The 16,062-nt window shown below is 42.0% G+C and overlaps 1 protein-coding gene across 14 annotated transcripts in view; it reads right to left on the bottom strand.

Moving 5' to 3' along the window:
* KIAA1217 (KIAA1217 ortholog) overlaps nucleotides 1–16,062 on the bottom strand; it is a 500,420-nt gene that overhangs the window by 99,689 nt on the left and 384,669 nt on the right. The window contains exon 1 of one of the 14 annotated variants that reach the window (XM_068561359.1): nucleotides 5,550–5,873. The exons of the other annotated variants lie outside the window; for them this stretch is intronic. The gene's annotated coding sequence lies outside the window, so the exon portion shown is untranslated. Of the gene's footprint in view, nucleotides 1–5,549; nucleotides 5,874–16,062 lie in introns of those variants that run through there. 14 annotated transcript variants of the gene reach the window in all.

Genomic DNA, 16,062 nt, shown 5'->3' with positions numbered 1-16,062 from the left:
CCCACATGAATTGGTGATCCTGAACCCAGATCAGGAGACATAAGACTCTCCATCCACTTGATACTGGTTCAACTAGCAGATTCAAGTATTAATTATTTATAAAAATTGTGAGATGGGTGATATGACCCATATCCTTGTTTTGGATCTTTCTTCTTCCCTTCCTATCTTATCATCGGGGAGAACTTCTCTTTGGGAATGAAAAGAGAATCCATATCATCACTTGACTGTGGCTGGAATAAAAGTTTTGGTTGGTGAGGAGGAAGCTGAACCAAGTAGCTAAAGGCAAGTTTTTGGATGTGCTCAGAATTTCAACTATATAGTCCATTTTAGTCCGGTCCCACATTAAAAACAGGGACCCATGTGCTTTAGAATACTTCTTGATAGAAAAACATTTACCTTGTGGTATTGCTCAAAAAATGATTTTTGACCTTTCCTTTTTTTGGTATAGCAAAGTGTGGTGATTCAATGCAAACGTTGAAATTTTTGTTACTGGGCATATATGTGGAGACGGCCTTGCATGTATATGCACTGTCTCTACATTTAAAATCTAAAAGTACATTTGGGTAGTTTTCATATTATTAAGATGCACTGTGTATATGAGTACATATCTGTAGATAAAAATCCTCTGCCCAAATTAAAAATATCCAAATACCACGTTTGACTCATTTTTATGCTCTAGTCACAAAGTGATACTGAATAGAAACTTATTAGCATTTCACCAAGTTTCTTCAGATCATTGTTACGAATAATAAAAAATACAGAAACATTTTAAAACAACGTATTTCAGTCTTAGAATGGTCAGATTAACATAATTATAGCCTTAAGTTGCCAACAGTGGCACATTTCTCATTTTCATGAGAATGTAGAGGTTCTAGCGGATCGCAAGCTAATAGGTTCCTTGGTCTAAATATATACAGTAAAATCTGCAGCAAATTTCTGAAGCATTAACATCTGAACCCAGGAGATATCTAGTGAGTAATTTGTGCTGCAGTAGAGCAGATTTTTGTTTTGTTTTGTTTTGCAGTTACACAGCTGCTAGGAAATATATTTTTAGATTTGCTTTTCAAGGCAAGCAAAAATGATACCCACTTTGTGGATATGTAACCAGAATGTTCCCTCAGTCCCTCTGGCAAGGGAGTAGGGACCCACCTACAGAACGTTCCATTCAGTTGCCTTCCTCCTTGGAAGGGAATACAAGGAACAGCCCTAGTTGCTCATCTGTATGAAGCCTTCAGACCCTGACCGTGACACCCAACACTTTAGAGGCGTTTGCTTTGAAGTTTAAGTGCCTTGTAGATCAGGTCCCCCCTGTGTCTGAATTACCTCATCATTAACATCATTACCATTTCTTGTTTCGGTTTTCCTTTGGCAGCTCTTGATACCATATCAAGGGCAAGCAAAAAGGAACAGGTTCAAAGAGTTCAATCAGAACAAGGGAAAGCATGACCTTTGATTTCACAGGAAAAGAAAAAAAAATAAAAAGAAAGAAATCAAGTACATGTGGCGATCAACCAACTGAGGGAAACAGTCTTCCTATTTCAGGAATATGGGGTGAGTCAGTGCAGCCTGAGCGAGGAGCAGTGGTCCTCCAGCTGAAACGATGCACTCGGCGTTCACACCTCTTATCTGGACAGGTCTTAAATAAACAATCTGCACAAAAATGATGTACTGAACAGCTTTTCTTTTGGGCCAAGTAACAAGACACCAGGGGTCCTGAGGACTCTTAAACAAGAATTAGATTTTATTCTGACATCAGAACGGTTCATGGCTGTCAACTGTATAATCTTTAATGACGTTTTGCTCTGTCCTCTCTGTAATTTGGGCTTTACCTTAAAGCCTTGGTTTCTACACTTTGCTCAGTCACAAGAGACTGTCACCATTTTGGCCACATCCTTACACCGGCTGTATTATTTACTCTTTAATGCTTTTCTTGATGTCAGTTTTAAATTGACCTTTTCTTTCTTACCTAGTTGTGATGAACAATCATATTCATTAACTCTCAGGTTCTTTGTGCTACTTATCTTTCCAATACTCCATACAACAACATTATATAATCATTAAAATGTAGGAATCTGTTTTTCTGTGTGCTGTCAAAAATCACTGGTTCCAAGTGAAGAACAACTTACAAAGTACTCTGAGTAGGGATATGTGGGAGTTTCCAACAGGGTTATCATAGGAGCCATTGCTTCAGCAAAGAGGCTGACTTTTGCAAATAATGCTATCATACTTCCCAACTCTTTTAAGCCAAGATTGCTTTATTCAAAGCATCTCATAATTTGAAGCAGCTGCTGTTTCTTCAGTTGACTTGATGGCCTATTCTCTTTCAATAAAAATATTGGATAATCTAAATCTGGTTAGCTCAAAATCCATTTATTTTTTGGGCCAGGCCCATGCATTTCCAATTAATGAGCTCTGGTCCCACTGCAGGGCTGGGCTGCTATCTGAACAGGAAGGGGGACCTGGCTATACACTTAACTGCAACACGGATGGCTCAGGGAAGTCAGATGTAGAGTCTTTTCCTAAATCAACCAAGAAAACACACCTTGGGGGATCCAGTGGGGTGAGAACTAAAGCAGGGGGGCACTAGACATGGAGAAAGAGCTGGTCTGAGGTTTTTGTCACTTCCTAATTTTGTGATCTGGACCAAGTCACTCCATCCACGCCAGGCCTCCGGAGTCTCAACTGACAGGTGAAGGGTTATAAAAGATGATTTGTAAGACCTTATTTCCACCTCTGAAACTCTATGATTCCAAGTCAGCCAGGCCTGTTTCTTGAGGTAACATCAATGACACAGATCAGGTGTATTTCCTCAGCCACCAGTCTGGAGTAGCAGTTCAAGTGTCTCAGGGGCAGACGTATGGCTCCTGCAAATTACATGCAGACCCCATGGGCAAGAAAAGGAAATGGCTTAGCACCAGGCGATTTATAGCTTAAAAACTTTTTTTTCCCTCTTTAGAAAAATTAACATGTGCTTTTCCCCCAACAAATATATATATATATATACATATATATATATATATATGTATATATATATAAAAGTAACACTATTTATATAAAAGCATTTATATAACATGCTGAGAAATGTAAGAAAAAGTGTAAAGAAAAGAATGGTCCCCAGATACACACTACTATACATAAATTAGATAAGCAACAAGAATTTACTGTATAGAACAGGGAACTATATTCAATATCTTATGATAACCTATAAGGGAAAAGAACCTGAAAAAATATATATATGTAACTGAATCACTTTGCTGTACACCCAAAAACTAAGACAATACTGTAAATCAACTATACTTCAATTTAAAAAAAGAAATAAAAAAAGAATAGTCCCCTGGAAGCTCTCTACAAATTAGGATCTTGGACCAAGGGAACCTGTGCTGAGGTGGCCGGATGCAATCTCCTATAGTCTGGGCTTCCCTGATGGGGACCCACGGAGAAGACAGAAAAACAAAACCCCAGGAAGAAAGCAACATGTGGGTACAAAGAATACAACCTGAAAATACCAGGATTTAATAAACTCCCCGTCAGAGGCAATTTCTGCTAACATCTGTATTTACAAAAGCCAAGCCAAGAGGCGCGGTTTGGATATCAAAGGGCAGAGGGTGTGGCTTAAACCCCTCCGGATCTCCCCAGCAATGGCTAACAACCCAGCCCGTGCTGAAGGAAGAGGAAAGTCCTGTTCTGATCCAATTTGCTGGTTGTTGGCCAGCCCTGGATTTTATGCAGCCATGGAGCTGGAAGCAAGTTGCCTTGATCCTGCAGCCCAAGTTCAGGGCCGTGATGAGCAGCTGCATCCCTGTTGATGCTGTTGGCAGTAATTACTTCTCATCGCAAATCACCAGGATGTTTTTTGCAGCCGAGGGAGGTCTCAATCTTCGGGCAGTGGGGGGGGAAGGTGTGCTGAGGAGAGCAACAGTCCCTGCCTCTGGGGTGGCTTGGCTAGCCACTCCAGAACCCTCCACCTCCGATGTTCTGTAACTTTCTTGCTGTCCTTCTCCTAACAGCTCTGCCAGAAGCCTGAAAGGGCAGCAGGCAGGCACGTGTAGGCAAATCTCCATTCCAAGACACTTTCTCACTTCCAAATCAGGCTCATGAATCAGCTCCCTGCCCTGTCCTGGGAAGACGGTTTTTATGAGTGACGCAGCACATGAAGCAAAGAAGGAAGCAGGAAGGAGGAGAGGGTAGTTCATCCCCGGTGCTTTTTGCAATCCCCACACGATCTGACGTTCACTGTGTTCTTCTTGCTCCAAGTAAGTTGCAACCAAGTCCCTGGATAAACAACCAGTCTGATACTAGGGTTTTGGATGCTACAGATAGAACCAAAAAAATCCCCAAACTGTACAAAATAATTTCTCTTGAAGCCGAATAAGTATTGCTCTTTGATGATGATTATTTTCAAGATAAGTTACCTGTATCTGACTGCAGACTGGGAGTTCTTAGCTACTGGTAAGGAAGGGTGTGCAGTGTGGGATTTAAAAACAGGGACTATAGACACAGTCAGCCTGGGGCTGAATCCCAGCTTTGCTCCTCACTAGTGTGTGATCTGTCACTTAATCTCTCTCAGCCTCAGTTTTCCAACCTTAAAATGGGTATAAAAGTACCTATGCCTTGGGGTTATAACGATGACTAAATGAAATAATATATATTATTGAGACCACATTGGTTAACAACTTCTCATCCATACTAACTCATCTATAAATTGGGATAAAGATAAACAGATCCACGCACACATGTACCTTTAAAAGGAAACAGACTGCCTTAAAAGGACATTGCTCTCACTAAATGTCTTTAAAAGAAATAAATACAAAACATTGTGACTGAACTATTACAAGAATAAGACAGAATAGTTATCTCAAGTAAATATAATTTCTGCCAAAGATTTTTTTCCAGGTTTTTCCATTAAACCTGATAATAACAGGCTTATATCTGTTATATAAAAATTGCAGACATTTTTAATGTTATACATAAGGCTTAAATTGATATTTCTTAAAGAAGTTTTAAAAACCCAGATAAAAAAGCACTTTATATTTTAAAATGTAAAGTGATGTTCACAAGGAAAATACAATAAATAACGTTTCCCTTGAATGTTGAAAGAAGCATACTAACGCCCCCTCCGCTCCCCCCAATTTGTACCACGCCTTCAAATTTTCATTTGTCTCAGAAACCGAAGGCAAGTCCAATACCTTTGTGAAAACACTGAAAATTGTCACAAAACACATATATCAATGAGATCTGTACTAGCAAACAAGGTTGACACTTGAAATCCTTTTCTAAATTGTAAGGTTAAACAGAAACTAGATCATGAGATTATAGATTGGAGACAGCCCAATGTAACTTAAGTGGATTTTAAAAAACAGACTAATGCCAACAACAAAGAAGTTTCCTTCTAAGCAGTGTGCAAGAAGTTAAAATAAAAACCTAGCATTTAAATTCCACATTGCATTGAACTTGAATACAGAAAAGTTAACTCAAATGGAGGTAAGTGTGCTACAGCAGGACCAAAAAATTCTGAAAATCTTACTTTGTTATAAAGGCACAGTTCTTACCTTACATCTTCCACGAACCGTTCTCTTCTAGAAGAAACTTTCTAGACGTGCAGAGACCCTGAAACCACCCATCTCTCAAATGCTTCCAGCTCTGCCTGTCTTGATGGTAACTAAATGCAAGGCTTGGGGTTTTTTACAGAAGGAAGTTTTAGTCAAAATATGTGGTTTAAAGGAGCTGTATCCACCCTTGTTAAAACTATTTCACGGACATTCAGAGGTTTTGTTTCTCCTCTGTGAAAGTTAAATCTGAGTAGGAAGGCATTTTTCCTGTCCCGGAAATCAGCATAACTAAAAACCAATGCTGAGTTAACAAGAAATGTTTCTTCCATGTGTTCCGTCTGGCAGAAACGGCAAGCCGTATCAAGGGAACACGTGATGTTTATAAATACAATATGGCTCATGTTGTCATAACCTCTCAACGACCAAAAAAAAAGTGCAAGGAAAAGCAAGCAGCCACACAGCAGGAAAGATGAGATTTGTAACACTTGGAAGCTGCCTATCAGATATGCATATATTACTCTTTCTTGCGTCTTAAAAAATAAAGCTGGAAGCAGGGAGGAAGGAAGAAAATACCTTGCTCTGGAGAGCCACTGTATTAGAATGTGTTTGCCCAGCTAATCATTTCAGTAAGAGTAATTCCTTACCAACTGCAACAGAAACATCTTTTCGCCTGTCAGAAAGACACGTCAGGGCTTCCCTGGTGGCGCAGTGGTTGAGAATCTGCCTGCCAATGCAGGGGACACGGGTTCGAGCCCTGGTCTGGGAAGATCCCACATGTTGCGGAGCAACTGGGCCCGTGAGCCACAATTACTGAGCCTGCGCGTCTGGAGCCTGTGTTCCGCAACAAGAGAGGCCGCAATAGTGAGAGGCCCGCGCACCGCGATGAAGAGTGCCCCCCGCTCGCCACAACTAGAGAAAGCCCTCGCACAGAAACGAAGACCCAACACAGCCATAAATAAATAAATTAAAAAAAAAAAAAAAGACACGTCATAAAAGGGCATAAAAGGGACATAAGGAGGTGCATCCCTCGAAAGCCAGTTCCATAGTGTTAGCTCCAGCAAATAATTGGATGAAGGCAAGATGGCACATAGCCTGTAATGGATGTGAAAATTACAGATGTCTGTATCATTATTGATTACTGACTTTCTGATCTTCTACTAGATTGGTAGATCTGTGAGGGCAGTTACCATACTTGGTCACTATTATATCTTCGGAGTCTTGTACAAGAGCCTGAACCATCGGAGGGACTCGATGCATAACGGTTGGGTGAGTGGATTAGCGAAACTTCACAATAACGGAAGTAGGTTAACTGTTCCAAAATCATCACCCTTACTTGATAAGTTTGGAGGTATTTGAAATACTGATTCCCATGCAGTCTAAAAGCAAGATCTGTCCTGCTGAGTTATAAATACAGTAAACCAAGATCTGTCTTATTTAATTTGTTATCCAGAGATTTGCTTACTTTCTACCACGGGTGAATTTAACTCTTGAAAATAAAATGCAGGTATGTGTGCATTTCTGACAATCACTTAGTTCAATCTGACAAATCTGTGACTCTCATCTTAAATTATAGGGTAATTAACTGTGATAAAATTATATTTATAGGATGGGTAATTTTGTTAGAATAGACATTCTTAGTTCTCATTTTGGTCAGGAATTATTCCTGGGATAAACAAGGGGATGTGCTATAAATCTCAAATGTTTACATGTGTAAATCACTGTGCTGGTCTTAGCAGAGAACGTTATTAACTAAAAGTTTGTGATACGAAAAGTGCTGGCATGAGCCCCTTTTCCAACCAGACGTTTAATGAGAATTTCCTCAAAGCAGGACATTTTCTCAGGGAAACAGAGAGTGTGAAGATGAATGGAATAGGGGCTTTGCCCCCTGAAGCCTGGAGTTTAGAACAGAACTTAAGATGTACACATCAGTAAGTACGATGCAGACAGGAAAAGGTGAGGGTGATCAGAGGCGGGGGGGGGGGGGGGGGGCGGGGACCGGTGAGGTTCTACGGAATCAGAGAGGGGACAGTAGTGAGTGAGGCTTGGAGACGAGAGGAGTAAGGAAAGGCTTGAAGAAGATAGTGGCTGTTGAGTTCAGAAATGGGCAGCACATGATGTGGAGAAAAGGGAACCCTCGCACACTGCTGGTGGGATTGTAAATTGGCGCAGCCACTACGGAAGACAGTATGGACGTTCCTCAAACAAATAAGAACAGAACTGCCATATGACCCAGCTGGTCTACTGATGGGTATTTATCCAAAGAACACAAGAACACTAATTTGAAAAGATATCTGCACCCCCATGTTCACTGCAGCACTATTTACAGTAGCCAAGATATGGAAACAACCTGTGTCCATCGGTGGATGAATGGATGAAGCTGTGAAATGTACACATGCATAAACATACATACATACAATGGAATACCACTCAGCCATAAAAAAGAATGAAACCCTGCTGTTTGCAACAACATGAATGGACCAGGAGGGTATTACGCTAAGTGAAGTAAGTCAGACAGAGAAAGACCAACACCATAAGATTTCACTCATATGTGGAGTCTAAACAAAAACAAAACCACCAAAATCAGTGAACAAACAAGATAAAACAAAAACAAACTCACAGATACAGAGAACAGATTGGTGGTTATTAGGGGGAAAGGACGTTGGGGGAAGGGTGAAATGGGGGAAGAGGATCAACTGTATGATAATGGATGGAAACTAGATGTGCGGTAGTGATTGCTCTGGAGTCTATACAGATGCCGCCCACCTGAAGCTTACATAATTAAAAAAAATGGGTGGCCCGTGGACACTGATGATGAAGACAGTAGCGTGGGGAAGGGCAGTAGTGAGCACTGTAGTGGTGAGAAGGTCAGTTCAGGAGCCGGCCTGTCTGGCTCCGAACCTAGCTCCATCTCTGATGAGCCATGTGGCTTTGAGCAAGTTCCCTAACCTCTCTGATCCTCAGTTTCCACATCTGAAACAGGGGGTCATGAGAGTTCCTCTCACACTGGGTTGTTCTGAACAAATGAGAGTGATCTTGAGCACCATGCTCAGCACCGTACTCGGCACAGAGTGTTTCATGAATGCTAGTTATTAATATCACTGCCATTGTGTGAGTGAAGGGGACTCCAGAGTGGCCGGGTCAAGGAGGATCTTGAGTGAATGAGAGAAGATTAGTTAGGAGTGGTTTCTGAAACTTCTGTTTCTAAGGGATTCTCCTGTCTTCCATTTCTGTAGGATTACTTTATCCTTCCCCAAGTCCCAAACACTTCTTCTCAATCAGAGCACTGCCCTGCAGAAAAGAGGGCTCTGAGCTCTGTGGAAGGGCCATTTCAAACATACATACTAAACGGTACATACTTCTTCCTTCTCTTTCTTCTATTCTTTCTCCGTTTTTTTTTGTTTTTTGTTTTGTTTGGTGGGATATCCTTTTAGCCCAGTCAGAATAGAATAGAACAGAGCATGTTCAATATGAAAAGATGCCAGGAAATAGGCACAGAATAGAATTAAGAAGTGAGACAAATATTTATAAAGGATATTTTACATGTTCTAAAATCTTGTTAAGAGCATCATTTCAAAACTTGCAAAACCTGAATGGGATGCCAAGGGAGGGAGGCTGTGGGCTGAGTGCAAAGAGTCAGAAAGAACTGGGTTCAAATCCCATGTCTGACATGTACCAGCTACTCGGGCCTGGGAAAGACGTCACTGGCCTCAATTTTATCACCTGTAAAGACTGAGTCAGCTTACGTGCTTTGTAGAGTTGTTGACTAATTTAAATAACATGTGAAGTATTTAACACATTGCCTTCTACGGGGACACAAAAAGGTGTATTATCATATCTAGAAACACAGTGGTATAGAATGAATGCTACTTTTTAAAAGAAAATTTAATTAAATAAATTAATTTATTTTTGGCCGCACCGCGCAGCTTGCAGGATCTTAGTTCCCCGACCAGGGATTGAACCCGCACCCTCAGCAACGAACGCACCAAGTCCTAACCACTGGGCCGCCAGGGAAGTCCCAACTGAGCACTACCTATAACCTGACTGATTCCACAAAGAAATTAATAGAGTTCACAGAAATCATTACAATTTTGCACCCCCCGAAAAACTCAAATTGGAATGTATGACAGAAAGAAGATGAAAGTAGGAAAATTAAAAATAGAGGCCAGGCACGAAGCCAGCACACCACCGACACTCACGCTGTAAATGCCTGTACGCTAGCTGTGGGTGAGCCATGAATTTAATTCTAAGCTTTAGAGTAGCAACACAAAGAGGGAAAATGATCACTTACAAGATTCCAAGTGTCCATATGATAAAAATAAACCAGGAGGAACACAACTATTTCTGGTGATGAGAACAGAGAGATATTTTTACAGTGGGTTCTCATTAATGACAGAAAATGAATAATACACCAGTGGTAGCACCATGATTCTAGCACTCAAAGCATCTGCTTAACAAGCATTTACACTCGCCACGGAAGAAGCACCAAGACTGGCTTTCTGAGATGAACACGAGCTGGTGTGTGCCCTCGGAGAACTTACAATCTTGTGCGATAAGATAAGCATGCACCTAAAGGATTAAAACACCAGGAGAATGTATAACATGCCTCCCCAAAAAGGAAAGATTAAATCTGACAGGGAAGGCTTCATAGAGTAGGCGGTCTTTTATTTGGCCTCTAATAGCAAGTTTTTACTTTTTCACATTTTATTATGGGCATTTCCACCATAAAATAAGTAGAGAAAATAATATAACGAACTCCCATCATCCAGCTCCGACATTTTTCAACGTTTTACCAATTTTGTTTCATCAATTGCCACTTTTTGGGTTTGTTTTGCCAGAGCATTTTAAAGCAAACCCCAGCAGTCATGCCGTTTTAGCCTGTAAATACTTTAGTGTGTCTCATTTTTAAAAACATAACCACCAAGCCATTATTATACCCAACAGAATTACTGGCTATCCCTTAATATCATCTGATTCCTAACACATGTTCAAATTTCCCAAATAGTTTCAAAGATGTCTTTTACAGTTGGTTTGTTCCAATCAGGATCCAAACATGGTGCACACATGGCCTTTGGTTGTTAGGGGATAGAAGAGACCTGAGAAATAGAACAGTGTCCCTTCCCACCCTTTTTTCATGCCAGCAGCTTGTCGACATAATTGAGCAATTGTCTTGTAGTATGTTTGATGCGTGGAATTTCGGAAGGTATAGACAGTAAGTCCCCTACATACGAACCTTCAAGTTGCAAACTTTCAAAGATACGAACGTGCGTTTGCATGTCCAATCACGTAAGTTAGTTCACGTGTCTGGCATACATTGTCAGGTGTGTGCATCCCCTACAAATGGCTGTGCTTTTGTGTACTTTACTGTACACTACTGTATACGGTGCAGTAATCAGTATCTTTATTTCAAGCCCAGGATGTCCGGAAGCAAGCATAAAAGCAGTGGTGATGTAGCTGGTACAGTACTATACAGCTGATTGTGTTAGTTGGGTACTTAGGCTAACTCGGTTGGACTTAACGAACAAATTGGACTTAACGAACTCGCTCTCAGAACGGAACTCATTTGTATATAGGGGATTTACTGTATGTGGGGAAGGACAGTGCATTTCAGAGACTCGGAGCAAGAACTGAGGTGGCTCAGGTTGGCTGTTGGGATGGAGATGATATCGACCATCAGCCTGTGCTATTCTTTGCACAATGGCAAGTTGCGCTTAGGGACCTGACTCGGCAAATGGCTGATTGACTGGAGTAAAATGAGTTGAGGAGACCGGTTAAAGGCTGTTGCGTAACCGACTGATAGAAAAATAAAGAACGCCGGAACTACAGCATCAGAGCAGTGTTGCTAAGAGCCTGGGATCTGCAGCCAAGCTGCCTGGATTCAGATCTCAGCTCTGCACTCTCTTGCTGTGTGGCCTTGGGCAGGTGTCTTCAACAGACCTAAGCAACTGTTTTCTGAGCTATAAATACAAGGGCTTGTACCAATACCTGCCTCAAAATGGCGCCTGGAGGATTTACATGAAATTACCCGTCAACGTGCTTCATCAATGCACAAAAAAGTTAGCTATCGTGAGAGTAATGGTGCAGGCCGGGGCGGCAGGGTGGTGCGTAAGAGTCCTTGCAGAGTGAAATGGACGGGCTCTGGGCACTGGTGGGATGGGGGGAGAAACAGGAGTTAGGCCGTTGAAGACTCACTGATAACTCGAATTCTTAAATCTCTTCTCTCTCACCCTTCCTTAACACACAGGCACATGCACACACATACACACCATGAGCAGTCATGTCCTCATTCACAAAGACAGAAAAACAAGGAGGAAAAGGCTTGGGGCTAAAAAAAAGATTAGGATTTCTTTTTTCTTCGACAGGATACACTGGACACACTGGAAGAATATCCATGTGGAGACAACCACTTGAAAGTTGAACATTGGTCTTGAACTCTAGAGAAATGGCAGAGTTAGGGACAGAGTTCTAAGGGTCACCTACATTGACCTAATGGTTAAGTCAGTAGTAAGACAAAAATGACAAGTGAAAAGGTGCAGATGAAAGAAAAAAAGCGAATTCAAACACACACACACACACACAGGTGAAGCCTGCCTGAAGGCACTGCAGACCAGGTAGAGGGCAAGAGGAAGAAGAAGAGTTAGTAAATGAAGGAGGCTGGGGTGTGTTTGCATGTAGGCAAGGAATTTAGAGATGGCAGTGTAATGGGAACCAAGGTTTCTAAGGAGACCACCCATCACAGTGAAATGCAGAGGTCAGATAGAAGAGGTCTGGGGGGCAGTAAGTGAGTTGGCCATTAGGAAGTAATTTAAGATGCAGGGCCAGTTCTGGGGAATGCATTCTCTATGCAAATGTGGAAGCTGTCTTACATGCAAGTAAAAATTAAAGACATACAGGAAGGAGAGAACTGACTGATTGGAGCAAAGGACCTTGGGAAGTAATCTCAAAGCACACAAGAAGGTGGAAAAGCCTGAAAACTGTGGAAAAGCCTGAAAACTGTGAAAAAGCCACTAGGTTCGGTGAACAGGAAGTCCCTGGTACCCTCTGAGAGCCACGGAATGGAAGAGCTCATCTTCTGAGTTGTACATGTGTGAATTACAAACCCATGAGTACATATGTAATTCTGGCAAAAGGGCCCGTTCCATGTGGTGAGCTCAGCCCCTTGGGAACTTAATTATCAAAGCTACTATCTAATGTGATGAAACAAAAGCCAGGCGATTCATTTAGATCTGGGTGATTTGCACCCACATGTAAAGAATCAGGGGATGTGCAGTTCCAGCAGAGAACCACAAGTCTCACTGGATAGACTAGCTTCAAAGGTGCTCAGCTCAGGAGGAAACGAAAACTCTAAATTGAAAAGATACATGCACCCCATTGTTCACAGAAGCACTATTTACAATAGCCAAGACATGGAAACAACCCAAGTGCCCATTAACTGACGACTGGCTTAAGAAGATGAGGGGTGTGTATGTATGTATATGTATATATATATATATATATATATACACACACACAATGAAATATTACTCTTCCATAAAAAGAATGAAATATTGTCATTTGCAGCAACATGGATCGACCTAGAGAATATTATACTCAGTGAAGTCACACAGAGAAAGACAAATACTATATGATATCACTTATATGTGGAATCTAAAAATATTACAAATGAATCTATATACAAAACAGAAACAGACTCACAGACATAGAAAACAAACACATGTTTACCAAACAGGAGAGGGAGGGAAGAAGGGAGGGACAAATTAGGACTATGGGATTAACAGACACAAACTACTATACATAAGATAGATAAGCAATAAGGATTTACTGCATAGCACAGGGAACTATATTCAATATCTTGTAATAGCCTATAATAGAACATAATCTAAAAAAAATAACTGAATCCCTTTGCTGTACACCTGAAACTAACACAATATTGTCTATCAACTATACTTCAATTAAAAAAATAAATCAATTTTAAAAATGCTCAGCTAGATGCTCGATGAAAAACTCGACACGTGTTTTCCCCACCAAACATCTATTCCACGCACGCCCTAAGGCCCAAAACCTCGGCGTTAATACTTTAGTTTTCCACGCTTCATGACTAACACCACTACCATCACTGCTCTGGATAACTGACCGTTTTGGACCCAGAGTCTCACATTTTCTCTTCTCTCACAGGCAAGATATTAAATGCATTGTCTAAGGAAAGTCTCCGAGGCCACCACAACGCGCTGGCATTGCCGCTGTTGTGCCTCTGCCTGGTCCCACCCATGTTTTCCGAGACACGCACGTGGATTGGTAACGAGTGGGCAGCTGGGAGGTCTGGCCCAGGCTGCCTCCGGAGGCTGGGGGATGAAGACCAGCGACATCAGGCGCAGGGCTGCACAACTGCCTCAGGTGAGCAGTTACCGTCAAAGTCCTGCCCGGCCACGTGCGCGTTGCACACATACGAGAAGATGGAGCTCTCCACCCACCGTGCAGCTTGGTTTAGTCTACAGCAGTTGAGCCTTGCTCTGTTCTCTATTTCTGCTCTTTACCATGAGCAATGGGCTTATGCAGCTGCGTTCCTGGCAGGACTCAACAAAGCTTCCTTTCCTTTAATAGCAAGGCAGCCACCTTCATCAAGAGGGAGACAGAATTCCAACCCCCAGAGCCAAAAGGTGAGGCGGAAGGAATTCCAGGTCTTTTAGCTTCTGGAATCCATCAATAGGGGCCAAGTTGCAAACTGCAGGCACGATCACACTGAGTTGGTTTTAAAACTGCGTTCTATTTCTCATGTCTAAGTCGTCTTCACTGAAACCTGCAAGTTTTTCTGTGGGTTGGATGGTGAACATTCGTTTCTCCTCCTCTAGGGCGAACAGTCTGACTTTCCTCCAGAGAACACTGCTGTCTAAAGCAGGCTGTGGGCCACTCGGAAAGTGACCCACCAGGGTCTCGTCTAAAAGTAAAAACTGAACAACTCTACTGAAACCCAGAGCCAACGTTCTGAATCCTCATAGACTCTGTCCAGATGGTTAATAATTGATTTTCTCCGTGCTCACTGCTGCGCCTTATGGAGATACCACATCTGCTCAAGAGTTAAAAACAGGTGTCCTCCCCAGCCATAAACAAGATTTTCAGAGGCGATTCTGGGGCCCCTGTGTGGACTGCACGTAGCAAAAACAGGACTCTGAAACTCATGAAACTTTGAAGGCTAGATGTCTCAAAAAGTAAGGATCTCCAAGGGAGCAAAGACTCTTAAGAATGTCACTGAGAAAGAGAAGAACGAGGTCATGAAAAGCGAAGCGTACCATAATGTTCGGCGCAGGCTTCGTGAATAGCGTGATTCCATCGGTCTTCACGTGGAGCTGGTTTATACTGAAAGTGTAACTGCCTAAAAGCAAACCTCCAAATCCTAGCTTTCCTGAAGTAGCAGCACAGCCTCCACTTCAGATCACAGATTATTTCTGACATAAAAAAGCAGCCGTGGAGAACGTGAGAGGCCTCTTCCTCCAAAAGTGTGTAGGCTCTGATCCCACAATGCCATCACTCATCGTCCAGTCCAGAATGACATGGAAATTCTCCCAGCACTTTCTATTTTACCTCCTGGCCTCCTGGTCCTAAACTCACAGACCCTGCGTGGTAGGCAGAAAAAAGATGTCTTCGTCCTAGTCCCCAGAACCTGTGACTACACGGAAAAGGGGATGAAGGTGGCCAATCAGCTGACCCTAATACAAGGAGATTATCCTGGAGTATTGGGCCCAATGTTATCACAAGTGTCCTTAACAGAGGAAGAGGGAGGGCTGGAGGTGTGATGAGGGAAGCAGGGTCAGAAAGATGCTATTTGGCTGGGTTTAAAGATGGAGGAAAAGGGTTACAGGATGAGGAATGGGGGTGGCTTCTAGAAGCTGGAGAAAAAAAGAAAACATACTGTCTCCAAGCTTCTGGAAAGGAATGCCAGTGACCTCTTGATTTTAGTCCACTGGAGTTATGTCGGACTTCTGACCTCTAGAACTGTAAGATAGTAAATCTGTGTCATTTTAAGCCACTAAATATGTGATAATTTGTTACAGCAGCAGTAGAAAAACTAATACCCACTGTCAGGAAGCAAAGACCTTGAAGAACGCTACTGCAACTCTAGGACAGACAGTGCCTGGGCTTCTTTGGCGATAGAACCTACTCATTTACTTTTCTTCTAGTTAAACTCTTTTCAGCATCCAGTGCTAATCCTCAGAAAGGATGAAATAAAATGGCGAGGCACGTTCTAAATTTGTGTGGGGCGATGGGGCGGGGTAGGGGGGAAGGTGCATCTGGAGAAGTTAATCTTTTTTTCTTCTCATTTTTACTGCAGAGGAATGTAGCGCTACGGTTAGAAACTCAATCCCTTTCTAATGGACTTGCATTAGTGTGATTTTACAATCTGCCTTTTCAGTTTCCCTGTTCTTTATTCTTCAAAATATCCCTGTGTGCTTTGAATGTCTGGATAATCTTCTACGATGATCTAAATCTAGAGAATTTTAGCTCACAAAGCATGCAGATT

This window comes from Eschrichtius robustus, chromosome 1, assembly GCF_028021215.1.
Source record: "Eschrichtius robustus isolate mEscRob2 chromosome 1, mEscRob2.pri, whole genome shotgun sequence".
NCBI classification, from domain to species: domain Eukaryota; kingdom Metazoa; phylum Chordata; class Mammalia; order Artiodactyla; family Eschrichtiidae; genus Eschrichtius; species Eschrichtius robustus.
Note: the sequence above shows the minus strand (reverse complement) of the source record. Positions and strands in the feature narration are given on the sequence as shown.